The following is a 12033-nucleotide window of genomic DNA, read 5'->3' as shown; positions in this document are numbered from 1 at the left end:
CTTAAGGAGATTGATTGTGACCCATGGTGTGATTTTTGTGTTTCTGGTGTGTTTTGTGACACTGCGGGTTTACGTAAGGATGATTGGGAAGAAGAGTATAAAAAAGATGACATTTTACTTGCTGTTAAAAATAGGATCGCCAATGGTTGGTATAATGATTGCAAGCTTAAACTAGATTTAAGAGCATTTTTTGAGGTACATGATAAATTAAGTGTGGAAAGTGAGTTTGTTTGTAGGGGAGAAAAAATTATACCGCCTAAAAGTATGCGAGAAAAGATTGTTTCTATTGGTCATGAGGGACATCCAGGTGTGTCTCGTACAAAAGAAAACATCAGGGCATTATACTGGTGGCCCAGAATTGACGTAGAAATCGAAAGATATGCTCGTTCTTGTGTAAATTGTGAATGCTCGGACAAGACGCAAAAAGCACTCAACCTCCCTATATCTTCGCTTGCTTGTACTAATCTACCATGGGAAAATGTTGCGTTGGATTTATGGGACCTATTATACGGCAAGATGGTGTTACCAAGTACATTTTAGTTTTAGTAGACCTCTTTTCGAGGTGGATTGAGGTTGAAATAGTCAGGGAAGTAGACACTGAAAGCGTTATCAGTTTTTCAGAAAAGTGCTTCTTAAGAGAGTTTTCCAGCGTCCATCTTAACGGACAATGATGTTCAATTTAAATCAGATTTGATGAAAAAATGCATGGAATATACGGGTATTGAACAGAAATGTATTGCCCTATATCATCCAAGAGGTAATTCGGTTGTGGAGAGAGTTATTAGAGTTTTAAAAAGTGTCTTACAGTTGACGAAAAAGGGAACAAGAATTGGAATGATGAACTAGACAAGTTGATATGGTCATATAGAGTAACTGTCCATGGTACTGTTGGGGAGAATCCTTTCGGATTAATGCGTGGAAGGTTTCCTCATTAGAATTAATCCTGGATGGATGTGTAGAAGTAAAAAGTATGACTGGGATTGTGAACAGGTTAAGGACATCATCATTAACTCTCAATGTAAAAATAAACTTTATTTTGACGCTAAACATGGTACCAAAGAAGTTTGTATCAAGGTTGGGCAGTGTGTCAGGGTTAAGTGTGGAAAGAAGTTGGGTAAGTTACATTCTAGATTTTCTGATCCTAGGATTGTGACTAAAGTCATGCGCAATACTGTTGAGTTGGATGATGGTAGTGTCCATCACATGAGTCGTATTTCCAATTCAAGGGGTTCTGTTGTCAGGAATGAGGGTTGTGCGAAGGAAAAGAAAAAAAAATATTGGTGGATGGATGCTTTACCTTCGGTTGAGAAGAAGAAAGATGTGGTTGAGGAGCCTGATTCTCGGGATACTGGCTCTCAGTCGGGATTTCAGGATCTTGGTTCTCATTTGTTGAAGTTTGTTCCACAAGACAGGTTTAGTACACCAGGATTAGAGTGTGGAGTGAGTACAGAAGTTCCTGAGGAGAGGTGTAGTAGTGAAGGTGATCATGGGATTGAATCCGAAGACCATTTGAATGTAGGGGAGCCTGTTTTGGGTAATTATGTCTTGGCTGAAGAGAACAGTATGAAAGAGAAATCCAGCAAATTTGGCAGATGTATAAAAACTCCTAAGAAATTTGAGGAGTTTGTTCGTTTCTAATTCTTTTTAATTTGTCATTGTTAATTTCTTGTTTTGTTTGTATATTTTAGTAAAGAAGGGGGATGTGTAGTAATATGTCTTATCCCTGGGAGGGCCTGTCATTCCCAATGGGCTTGCAAATTGCAAGAGGCTCATTAATATTCATGAGCCTCGCAATTTGCGACACCATTGGGAATTGCAAACAGTTTTAAACACACTGTTGTATATGCAAAATAGCGGCTCACAAATTGCAAGTCACAAATTACTCGCAAGTTGTGAGGCGCTATTTTGCAGGTTGTACATCTGGCCCTAAAACCGAGTTTGAAATGTTTCCTTAAGTTACATAAGGTTACTATCCTTACTGTATTACAAGGGCAAAGAACTACCATGGAGTATTAGATGATGTTTACATGTTTATTCAGAGTTTTTAAATAGATCGTGTCTTGCTTAATTTAATAGTATGTTACTTATTAAGGTATTTTAATGCGATGTTTTATTTATTTATTTATTTATTTATTTATAAAGCGCAGCACTCATCTCATCGGGATATCAAGGTGCTAAAGCACATGGTCCGGTAGAGCTAAAGAGGGTCGAGCTGAAGTTTCTTAGGTTTTGGGGAACTAGTAGGTCTTTCGTTTTTTTCGGAAAGCTAAATGGTTGAAGGTGAGCCGTAGATCCAAAGGCATCTCATTCCATTTCTTTGCCGCCAAGTATGTGAAGGATCTCCCTCCAGTCCTCACTCTCTTAATGTGCTCTGTTCTAGCCAGAGCTAGATGTAGTGACCGCAGACTCCTTGGGAGGATATAAAATTCAATTTTGTCCTGAAGTATTTTTGGGCCGCTTTGGTACAGTGCTTTATGAGCGTGGCAGAGCAATTTAAATACTGCTCGTTGAAGCACGGGTAGCCAGTGCAAGTTCTTCAGGCACATTGAAGCAGAGCTCCTCCTATTTTGGTTGCAGCCTAGTTTGGCGGCGGCGTTTTGGAGTATCTGAAGCCTCGTGAACAGATGCTCATTCCTGCCGACAAATAGTGCATTAGCATGGTCAAGTTGACTTATCAGCAGGGCCTGCATGACTGATTTCTGACAGTACATTGGTATCCATGGAAACAGTCTTGTTGGTAATTTTAGCGTCGCAAAACCCCTTCCACAGAGGATCCGTACGTGGTCCTTCATGGATAGGGTGTCGTCGATGGAGACGCCTACGTTTTGTGTACATTGTTTAGGACTTGGGGCGGTGCCCAGTGTTTGTGGCGTCCCAGAGAAGCTTGGCCCCTCCAAAAAGTAAAATCTCGGATTCCCCTGCATTCAGTTTTAGGCAGTGCTTATTCATCCATTGGGACATCTCTGTCAGGTAGTTATGAAGTTTATGTTTGGAGACTTCGGGCCTTTCTTCCAGTGCTACCATTAATTGCGTGTCATCAGCATATGAGCAGATGCCGATTCCCCACTTCCTGCCAATTATGGCCAAAGATGAAACATAGGCAATAAATGCTGCCTTTAGGTTTAGATTGGAATTGGCCCAGGCGGACTGATTGGGTTCGATTGCTTAGGAATGATAAAAACCATTGCAAAGCGTTGGAATGGAATCCCTTATCACCGAGGATTTCCAGCATTCTGTTATGTGAGACCGTGTCGAATGCTGGCGACAGGTCCAACAATATCAGTGCAACTGCTCCGCCTTGATCAGTGCATATTCTGATGTTGTCTAGCACTGCCAGCAGAGTGGCCTCCGTACTGTTGGTGGCCCTGAAACCCGTCTGTGATGGATCCAATAGATTATTTGTTTCCAGGTAGAGTGTCAATTGCTTATTTAACAGTCTCTCCAGGAATTTGGATAGGTAGGGAAGTTGAGAAATTGGTCGATAGTTCTCCAGGTTGAGAACATCCGATCCGGTTTTTTTTAACAGGGGGGCTACTATTGCCTGTTTCCATATATCTGGAAAGATGGCAGTTTTGAGGGAGTTGTTGAGCAACTGGGTGACGTATGGGCAGAGGATGGGGGCAATCTGAGCAAAGATGAAGTGAGGGCAGGGATCGAGGGGAGAGCCAGATTTCACTTCTCTCATTGCATTAAGAACCTCAATTTCTGTCAGTGGTGTGAAGTTACTCATTTCTGATAGGGTCTCTGGATGTGGGATATGTGAATCCAAAGTAGATGTGTTTGTATGTATAGTAGAATTGGAAGAGGAGTAGATTTTGCTAATTTTGTCCGAAAAAAAGTTACTTATGTTTTCGCAGGCCTCTGTTGATGGAGGTAGAAATTGGGACAGACTGGCTGGCTTACTCAATTCTTTTACTATTTTGAATAGCTCTTTCGCCGTGTTGCAGTTGTCGTTAATGTCATTTTAAAACTTTTGTATATATTTTTATTAATGAATCTTATGGAACTCAGCATACTTTTATGGCTAGTATTAGCCAAATAAAAAGGATTTTACTATACATTTGCTTGAGCATTGCAAACAGTCAAAGCTAACACTTATATTACCAATCTTTACTTATGTTTATTCTCGCTATTTCCTATGATAGCATTTATTTAATTATTCCTTTTTGTGTGAGGCATGATGATCTTTTATTGCAATCTCGCGTGCAGTGTTGTATTGTTTTGTCTGGCATGTCAGGTCTTTTATGTTGAAATAGGTTTAATATTTAATCAAACATTCAGAAAGGGGATTGTAGTGTTCTGTAATGTATTCTGATTCACTGTGGTATCTATTTTCATCTGCTATGTACTTCTTCTATGTTCTTGTTTCAATATGTAATATGTTCCATTTGGAATCCCTGTTTCATGTTTAGTAGTGGCATAAGCAAGGTTATGGAATGCACTCACTGTTCCACATTCATGTCCAAGCTGCAGCCTTTGGTTCCAGGAACAGAGGCTGTAGGGGACAGTGTGTGTAATGTGTGAGATGGTTGCCCCCAGTCACTGTGTGGAACATTCATAGTTTACCCATCCAGCAGCTTCCTGGTGGCTACTCTATACAGCCAGTTCTTCCATAAAGTGTACGGCTTTCCAGGGAAGTGGTGTTCATTCCTCTCCCATATCTACCATCAAGTGATAAGGTCATTTAGTATGCAGCATCCAGTGATTATGGGTAGAAAACAGACATTTTGTGGTGTTCCTTGACTGGAATGAACAGGCTTTAGAATCAAAATAGTTAAACATTCCAAGGAAACCAGCTAGCAACGTGATTGGCTGCTCCCATTGTGAGCAAACGAATGTGGTCACATGACCTTGGAAACCATTCAGAGGCCACCAGAATAAGGTCATTTGTCCAGGTGTAGCCCTGATCACTCAGAAGCCTGCAGCGTGCCGCAGCCTATCAGCTCATTCTTCTGATCCAATCACTTTTATTACTGGAAGACAAAAAAGGTCTGTCCCTTTATTGAGGTCTGTTACTATTCATTAAAGTCTACACCGGAAGGCTAGTGAATAACAAGAGAACCGCGGTTATCATGTTCAGCTGTGTGCTGAGCAATGTCACAAAGAACCCAAACTTTATCCCTGTAGCCGCTTTCATTGGGCTTGGAGCCATTGGTTCATTAATGTACGCGCTGCATGTGATGAAGCATTCAGAGGCCACTTGGGAAAAGAACAACCCTGAACTTTGGAACAAAAATAACCCCAACTACCCACACAAGTTTGGTCCCGAAACCACAGGTTACAAGGAACTGAAGAAAGAAGGACCATGAGTTTCGAAGCACAACCTGCGCCGTCAGTGAGCTGTACAGAAGGATGGGGATATTCGGACATTGATGACCAACAAGCCCTTGTTTTTTATGCTGCATAATTACTTATAATGGAACGTTATTAGCAATTCCATCCTTGTGAGTCACATTTACGTTATGTGCCCTACATTTTCATTTGAGGTGTGTATACAATGAATAAACATAAAAGGTGTTCTGTAGTGTATTTTTTTTGTAACTTATTGTACCAAGTTCTCCCTTCTCATTGTAAAGAAGGGAGAAGATGTAGTGTGCTGCTCAGCCAGGGTGTGTGACTTGTAGAGAATGTGGAATGTTATAATGTTAGTTGGATGTGATCAGTTGCTGAATGGGCTGAGCAGAATGCAGACCGCTCCTGGGGGGCTCTCTTCATCAATACTTCTTGAATAAATACTATATCATATAAATCACAAAGAATGGACTTATTTTTGTTCATTACATGTTCTTAGGTTTATAGACTTTCATTGTGTGTAAGGGGTATAGAACTTGGCTGTGCGATCAGGGGTTCCCCTCCCCCCCAAAAAAACCTTTCTATACGTGCCTCTTGTAGTATAAATACCCACTTTAGAGCTCCCTCAAAGGTAGACCCCAGTCTCCATCATCCAGACTGCTAGGATGCACCATTTTTCTCTTCGAAGTTGCTGGTGGTTCCATTGTTACATCTAGCATGGCTAGCGGAGTACCATGTTTTGTGTGGTCAGCCACTTGCATGGCCACCATGGAAAAGGTGCACACTTTCCCCGCAAAAGTTCATTTTGTGCCCGAAACAGGAGTACCCTACCGAGAATGCATACAAACCCACTATATATGGTCACAAACATTTAACACATACTTTAAGGGACACAAGTAAATACAGCGGTGCGTGTTACAAAGGTGGAATAGTGTCTGCCTCAGCCTTTGGTTTGATTCTTAGATGAGCAACTTTGTGACGCAATGTCAGGATTCTTGTAAAATTACTAAGACTAGTATCACTCATGGTTAATTACCAATACACTAATGGGTTCTAGTCGTAGGTTAAGGCACAAGTATATTTCTATAAATTGAATTAAATATCGAACTGGTTTGCGATTCTAACTGTTGCACACACATATTGCCCAACACTACGAAGCAGGATGCAAGCCCTCTCCTATTCAGAGTAGCCTACAACACTAACATGGGTTGTGGGTGCAGCATGAAATAAGCGGCTACACGTTTGTGTGGTTACAAGGGATGGTCTTGTAACGAAAGGTGGGATGGACAGCGCCTACTAGGTAAACAGCAGGGTGAATCTTAGAAGAAACCTCCATTAAAAGCAGCTTCCTGTGGCATCACTATAGCCCGACTACAACTTGCTGTCGGGCTACTGATGGTGGAGATATTTCATGGTTAGTTTAGGTTCCATAAACTATTACGGTTTTTCAACCATGAAAGACCAATCTCCAGAAATGAATAGTCCTCAAGAAAGTTCTACATGCTTCTTATTGCCTAATTAAATAAAAAAAAACTTACGTTTTTTCCCCTTGGTTTCCTTTACACTTTTAAAGCTATGAACTTGCCCTAATGTAAGGATACCTTTATCCATCTCTCACTGTGCCTCTTGTATTAAACTTGTGATTTGTATCTCCTGATACCCACTATGGTTTTCTGCTGAGCAATGGAAACTAAATCCAACCCTGTTTGAAACATTTGAATGAATACTTGTTCAAAGTTAAAATGGCTGTCTTATTGCATATAACCTGGAGGTGGTGGGTAGGGCTAAACTCTCAGAAACTTCTATCGTCTGTATAGCCTTTTGGGTTCCCTTGTCTTACACATGAGCTGCAATGTTTGCACTGTCCCTTGCCCACATGTAATTCTTCAACTTGCGAGTTGCACCCCTGGGTGTCCTACTAATGCCAAAAGATTTCTACATTCAAGAGCTCCTTACTAACACATTGGCTCATCGAGTGAGGCTTTGGTTTCTTCTAGCCCAGTTTCTCTTTGCCTGTTCGTGCTATGAAGCTTTGCATGTCTTAAGGATTTTGAAGAAATTTTGAATTAAGTGACATATTTTTAACAATTCAATGCTGCATGATGTAAGATCATATTAAAATGTACTTAGACTTTCACACAAAACAGCGGAGTCTTGCTTGGGGCTCCAAAATCCATAAAAGGACCCTTGGTAGAGAGTCAGAAGAAGAAAGGTCATGATCGAGAAATCAGTACAAGTGGGCGAAATTGCAAAGGTCACTTTAGCAGAGGACCCCGGAAGCAATTGCTTTGACTTGTCCCATGAATGAACTCAACGTACCTACACCTTTATGCAGTTTGCTCTTTCCCACAAAAGGGGTATTGCCCTTCCCCCACAGCTCTTTTTATTTGAATTAACAGATGAAACCTTGTTGCTATCGAATATGCAACTGTGGCACACTCATTAAAACAGCAAGAGATTTTTGCATTTGTTATGCGCATGACCGCTAAGCTCACACTCAATTTGCAAAAGGCAGCAAAACAAATAACAGCTTAATTGTGTTATCTAGATTGTGCGGAGTACAAATTAGCAGCTATGCATGACCAGAGCTATGCGCATATCCTACAAGTGCTGAACAGTACACCATCAAGCTGTTCAGTACACAGCTTTCTGGCATGAATATCGTAGCCCAAGTTTTTGCATTTTTCCATAACCAAAAAAAGTTACATTTCAGAGCATGATAATTAACACCCCATTACAGTATATCTGAATCTCAACTGTCCCCCAAAACCTGCAAGGAAGCTTAGATATTCAGATCACGTCCTGAAACAAGAGTTTGTATGGTCTCCTTAAGAAGTTTGTTTGAGGGACAAATTGTCTCAATTTGCGATACAAGTCCTCAGTCATTTGTTGATTAACCTTGATGGCAGAGCATTGAGCCCAGTTCTCTTCAGTCTCTTCCGAAAAGGTTATTAGGTTTATCCCCCTGGCCTATGTGAGCTGCCATCCAATGTATGACACTGGAGAGATCATGTTTGCCCGGGCCAGAGTTTAGTGGATTGAATGTTTGGCACGTCATATGCAGTCTATATGCACGCACTTACTCGCATTTGTTATGGTTAAACTAAGCATTCTGTTGTGCTTTGTAATGATGGCTCGCACATGCAGCCGACTAACTGCAAACTTTAGTTGCTGTTGGGCATCCAAACCGTGCTGTAGTTGGGGCAACAAAGCAAAACAAAACGATGGATGGAGCGTTTGAGCAAATCAAACACTCACCCCCAGTCAACTAGCAATAGCGATTAATAAAGAATCGCTATTACAGACTCGCAAAACGGGATTCATGTAGGCATCGCAATATTTATTGCGATTCCTACAGCTTCCTTATTTGCGATTAGCTAATTGCAAATAAGGAATAACTCCGGCCCATAGGAATGAATGGGAAGACATATCAATGTGCGAATCGCTATTAGCACTTCGCATTTTGAGATTTCAGGGGTGTCCAAAGGACACCCTGTTGCACCCCTGAAATGATATTGGATGCTGGTGTTACGCACACACATGTCCCAAGGACATGTGTGTGTAACGTGCATTTTTCTAAGTTTCCGCTATTTACCACGAGGTTTGACTTCGCAGTAAATAGCAGCCCAAAATAGCAAATTCGCAATTTTTAAATGTTTCAAGAATTGCATTTAAGGAATCTCAGAGATTCCTTAAATGCAATTCCTCGCAAATTTGCAAGTTCTATAATAGCGATTTTTGCATTTGGGATGATGAATCCCAAACGCAAAAATTGTGCTCGCCAAGGGCCAGAATCTTTGCGAGCCGATTTTACGTTGATGAATCTGGCCGTTTGTGTCTAACCATATGAGAAAAGGTTTGTGCAGTATGGACATTGAACTAAGAGCTCAGTTTTCATGGGTTGGTGGAGTAGTGCAAGAGTATCATTGAGGACAGCATACACAATGCTTTGAATTCAGGGCTAAATGTGGGTCCAGTTCTTACTCAGAAAGTTAGTAATTACAATATGTCCCCACATTGCACCATTGGATTGGCCCCTTTTTCATTACTAAAAGATAAAGGCACTTCCTTATGGTCCTCTTGGTTGACTGAAATAATTCAAATGTGCAAGTGTTTGCCTGTCCAGACATAATAGATCCTCAAAACGAGGAAATCTTACAGGAAGCAGAATTTTTATAAGAAACCCAGTGAGATTGGCACAAACCTAGTGGCAGGTGACTGGGTAATGTTTACATTTTCCATCAGAGAGGAAAAGAGGGGGATCAAAGTTCACTGCCCCCCTGAACGCAAACAAAGGTGCGGCACTAGTAAAAGGTTGGTGGAACAAGTTAGTAAAGCTTATGGCAGAGAAAATAAGCATCATGAGCAAGAGGAAAGGATCTGTTCACACTTGTGTAGTAGGTAACCAGGTACAGGTTGATTGAAATCAAGGTTAATTGCCCTGCGAACTTGTGGGTATTGGTTTGTTTATGGATTTAACCGGTCAAGAAAGATTTAATGATTATAGAGAGTGCAAAGTCTAATTATTATATTTGGTTTTGTTTCTTTAAGAGGTGGGGGAAGTAATGTAGTGGATTGAATGTTTGGCAGGTCATGTGCATTCTGTATGCATGCTCTTACTCTCATTTGTTATGGTTTAAATAAGCATTGCCTTGTAATGATGGTTCACGCATGTAGCAGACTCTGGTGAGGATTCTAACTGCAACCTTCAGTGGCAGTTGGGCATCCGAACCAGCTGGACATGACACCGTGGGCATTTGATTATATGGAATAAATTCTATGTTGAAGACTAACCTGATGTGTAGATCCATATATCATTACAGAGTTGATGGTTAAGAGGTTTGACTCAATGGGTGCACACCAGACAGAGGCTCCTGCCCAGGGGAGCCTACAATTTCACACTTGTTTGAAGTTCATTCGCTGGATGACATCGTAAACGTCGTCACGCCTGGGTGGTAATACATTCATATATATAAAGCCAAAACCGCAACCCTACTTAGCAGCCCACTTTATTCTATCATTAAAAAGGAGGTTCATGGAATACAGATTAGATGACCATAATTCAAAGGATTTGGTCCCCACCTGGAAAAGCAAGCAGAAAATTGTCATCTATGTGGGCATCATACAGACACCATATGCCACTTAATGTGAGTTTGCGAGACCGTAAAAGTTGAAAGAAGGAAGTTGCTAAAAGCATCCTTAAATATGCACACTTGCAGACAGGCAGTAACAAGCTGGATGGGGGCCTCAAACATTTTAATATGCCGTGGGGTAAAATTCATAACACTAGTGGACAACCTCCTATTGAAAGTGGACAAAGAAGAAATGCTTGGGGTTGGAACAGGTCTGGGAATTTTATAGAAACTGTAAATATTCCAAAGTTTTATAGAAAAAATGTCACTTCTGATTGTTACAAATTTTATCATGTGTTTAATGGTTGTGATAAACCAAATAGTAATTTTTTGACTGACATGGTAAAGACAGCTACATTTAAAATAAAGCTTTTCAATATTTTGGCAATACATAATGGAAGGATTGCTAAATCAGCAACCAATGTTAGGCATGTTTGAGATGCCACCAAGTAAATATAACTTGCCCAGGAGGGATGCAAAAGTTGTATTCTCAGATCACAAACAACTTTGGGTTTAAGTAATTAACACACCCAAAAGCAGCTGTCGGTTTAACATGTATACTGTGAGACCAAGCAACATAGCCCTAAGATCTGAGGTAGCTCACAACTACTTTGAAAGGAGTTCACTGATGAAAGGGATTTACAATCTAGAGTCCATTCATAATGGAAAGAAAATTCATTTTAATATGCATGCAATTAATGAATTACAAGGGTGAAACAAGGCAGTACAGTAAGAATTACTATTGAGTCAATGGATGAGCTTGTCTTATTCAGACAAACAAATCTCGGGTAGCAATGGGGTGTTTGATGAAATAGTACAAAGTGGGCAATTTCCCATGCAAATTAGGGGACAGCGAGATGTGTTGAAGGAGGGGGGGTGGTGAACAAGTAGCTGCTGATTATGGCAAGCCTTTCCCAGCAAATGAAAATCCGGTTGGAGGGATATTGCAGGGTTAGTAAGACAACCCCTGAAACACCTATGATATGGTGGTGATATTAGAGTCTGTTTTGAGGCATTAGATGGTGGTGGTTGAGGTCTGAAAGGAAATACAGATGTGGTCAGTGAGGTACGGTCTTTCCGGAACTTCCTACCACAGAGCAGCAAAGTATGAAGGTCAAATCATTTAGTGCTGATGAAGCAATAAGAGAATAATAGCCTGAAGATACAATAAAATGTCAAGTAGCTACAGAAGGAGTGTTGGATATGGCTGCACAACTCCGAATGGGTTGTGTAGGTAGCTTCTGCACACAAACCAGATGGAGAGCCTGCATGTGCACAGATGTTACATTTTATGTACTATGGGGCAGATAATTGTCACATAACCTAGTGGATCTTGGAGGTCACCAAATTGCCAATGCTACTAGACCCTCCAGCAAACCTAGGTGTGCCTCGGTTCTGGAGGAAACATTCATATTCAAGAAGGTAGGAGAGCATGTAATGTGTAGTTTCTTTTGCACACAACTGGGACCATATCTTGCTAGAGCGTCCACTGATCCTGGAAGCCCCATGGGTAGAACGTTGTTTGCAGTCTTTGCCCTTAATGCCCACCAGCAGGTGGCCAGAGCAGCAAAGTTGCGTTGGCAGAGATGGGCTTCGTGACCTCCTCTCA

General features: G+C 41.1%; 1 pseudogene; it reads left to right on the top strand.

Annotated features, from left to right (window-relative positions):
* The first annotated feature begins 5072 nt into the window (after positions 1 to 5072).
* On the top strand, positions 5073 to 5309 carry LOC147684792 (cytochrome c oxidase hypoxia associated subunit FA4L2 pseudogene; annotated as a pseudogene).
* The last annotated feature ends 6724 nt before the right edge of the window (positions 5310 to 12033 follow it).

Source organism: Lissotriton vulgaris, chromosome 10, assembly GCF_964263255.1.
Source record: "Lissotriton vulgaris chromosome 10, aLisVul1.2, whole genome shotgun sequence".
In the NCBI taxonomy this organism is placed as follows: domain Eukaryota; kingdom Metazoa; phylum Chordata; class Amphibia; order Caudata; family Salamandridae; genus Lissotriton; species Lissotriton vulgaris.
The sequence above is the reverse complement of the archived record's forward strand: the minus strand, read 5'-3'. Positions and strand labels throughout refer to the sequence as shown.